Source organism: Petaurus breviceps, unplaced genomic scaffold (assembly GCF_028583685.1).
Source record: "Petaurus breviceps papuanus isolate PSGF00001 unplaced genomic scaffold, PetGlider_PUasm1.0 90383, whole genome shotgun sequence".
Lineage (NCBI taxonomy): Eukaryota > Metazoa > Chordata > Mammalia > Diprotodontia > Petauridae > Petaurus > Petaurus breviceps.
The window spans coordinates 157,675-160,077 of NW_027187234.1; the positions used below are offsets into that span (position 1 = coordinate 157,675).

Genomic DNA, 2,403 nt, shown 5'->3' on the forward strand with positions numbered 1-2,403 from the left:
CAGAAATCCTGGGAGAGGGCTTTGCTAATGTGTTCATGGGTTCTAGGGCTGTTCTACAGACAGAGGATAAATTCATGAAGGGACTGGCAATGTATCTTATGGCCTTGCTAAGCCTTGTCTCTCCAGGAACTAAGATTGCTGAGAACTTGCCTCGTGTCAAGATGAAGAAAAGACCTCCATTTGGGTATTAAGTGCTGTGTTTAAACTTGATGTAACTCTGGGGTAGATTCAATTGTGATCCAGGGGTGGGGAACTTTTGACCTTTTTGTGTTCTATGGTTGAGCAAATGAATGTATTTTACTTATGTTTGGAAACTAATCTCCATTTGAGAAGAGGGGCTTTGTGGTGGACTTAATTAAGGTATAGCCTAGGGGTGGAGAAGTATTTGGAACAGAGACTTTGTAATTGATTGAATGATTGGAAGGTCCTGGGGTGGGGTAGTACTTGGAGATTATTTAATCATACTTAGTAAATACTGTATTTTGAATGATGTCGTGTTTTGATCTTCTCTGTTCTGGGTTTGTTACTGAATAAAATAGAGAGCACCTATGCTGGTATTTTGAACCTGGGAAGTTGCCTTTGCTTGGTATTACATTACACGCGCCGACACTATTAGGAACCCAACGGGCTCCTACAGCAGAGAGAAGCGGGTCAGGATGGGTAAATGAGACCCCAACAAGTTGAGAGGCAAAATGTCCTCCTATGCCTTCTTTGTGCAGACATGCTGGGAGGAGCACAAGAGGAAGCACCCAGACTCCCCAGTAAACTCCACAGAGTTCTCCAAAAAGTGCTTGGAGAGATGGAAGATCGTGTCTGCAAAAGAAAAGTCCAAGTTTGAAGACCTTGCAAAAGGAGATAAAGCTTGGTATGGTCAGGTGATGAAAAACTATGTTCCTCCCAAAGGGAAAGAAAAAGGATCCTAATGTTCCCCAAAGATCACCATCTGTATTCTTACTCTTCTGTGCTGGACATTGTCGAAAGATCAAAAGGGAACACCCAGGCCTTTCTATTGGAGATACTGCTAAGAAACTGGGGGATCTGTGGTCTGAACAGTCAACCAAAGACAAACTACCTTATGAACAGAAAGTTGCTAAACTAAAGGAGAAATATGAAAAGGATATTGCAGCATATCGTGCCAAGGGCAAGGGAGATTCAGGAAAGAAGGGCCTTGGCAGGCCAACAGGATCTAAGAAGAAGAATGAACCTGATGAGAAGGAAGAAGATGAAGATGACGAGGAGGAAGAGTAAATGAATATCCTGAAGTAAAGATTTTTTGTGTGTGATGAAAGTCATTGTTTTGCCAAGAATGTGAACTCAAGTGCAGCTCATTGTTACCTTCAGTATAAAAACTGTATAGACTTGTGTATAGGTAAACATGATTGATTCTTTGTAGGGAGAACCTCTACTTTTTAATGTAAGTAGGAGCTTTAGAGGAGGCACTCCAGAAAGATTTTAAAGCTTCTGATGTTGAATGTTTTTGCATATTTAATGGCTTCTTTTGAATTTCTTGACAGTGTATTGTTGTAGCACAGTAAAGCCCTAGGAAGTAGTATCATGGCAAATCTTAAGTTTTATAGAACATTGCATTTTGTTTTTTTAAGATAAAATATTTTGTAATAAAATGATGTACATTAAAAAAACTTCTTTATACTCACGAGGCTTAAATATTAACCTTCTGATCATAAATGTAGTAATAAATTACTGAATTTGGTAATGCTTTTAATTCTACCCATGCATACTGTGATTCTATGTTTAGCATTCATCTTCTTTGTAGGGATAAACTATCTGTCCTATACCTGATGCATATTGTACACTGGGTACCTCTTACATCTCACTTCTGAGGGAGCTCCAAAATTCATGATACAAAAATAAAATTGGTCCCTGGGGTGCTAGTATAGGGCTTTATTAAAGAATCGGTGTGTAAGAAAAAGTAGCTCTCTTTCAGTAGAGGCAGGCTCCCCCTGCACTGAACCCAACCACTAATTTCAGCGTCTGGGTACAGAACAGAAAGTGGGGAAGGATTCCAGCTCTTGTGTTCTTAGACAACCAGTACTTAAGGCTAGCTCATTTGGTTTCTGTGGGACAGATTCCATTTAGCCAGAAGTGCTTCATTCCCTAGTTCCACACATGTTTGGGGTTCATTTGACTCTGTAGTTATCTTCATGGTACCCTCTTTTTGGGATAGTACTCATGATAAGTAGAACTAAGAACTTGATTGATTGCTAAAAAATACTGTCAATTGCTAAGTAGGATCAGACATTTACCACAATGCCCAACATTGTGGCATCTGCCAGGGTTTATATAGGAAAATTCGTTTGAAGTGTGGATTTAAAAAAAAAGTCTACTTAATACAGCTTAGGTATTTCTTATGGTTGGAAGTTTCTGATCAGTCAAAAAACATTT

General features: G+C 39.3%; 1 pseudogene; it reads left to right on the forward strand.

Annotated features, from left to right (window-relative positions):
• Nucleotides 1–656: 656 nt before the first annotated feature.
• Nucleotides 657–1,640, forward strand: LOC138177257 (high mobility group protein B2 pseudogene; annotated as a pseudogene).
• The last annotated feature ends 763 nt before the right edge of the window (nt 1,641–2,403 follow it).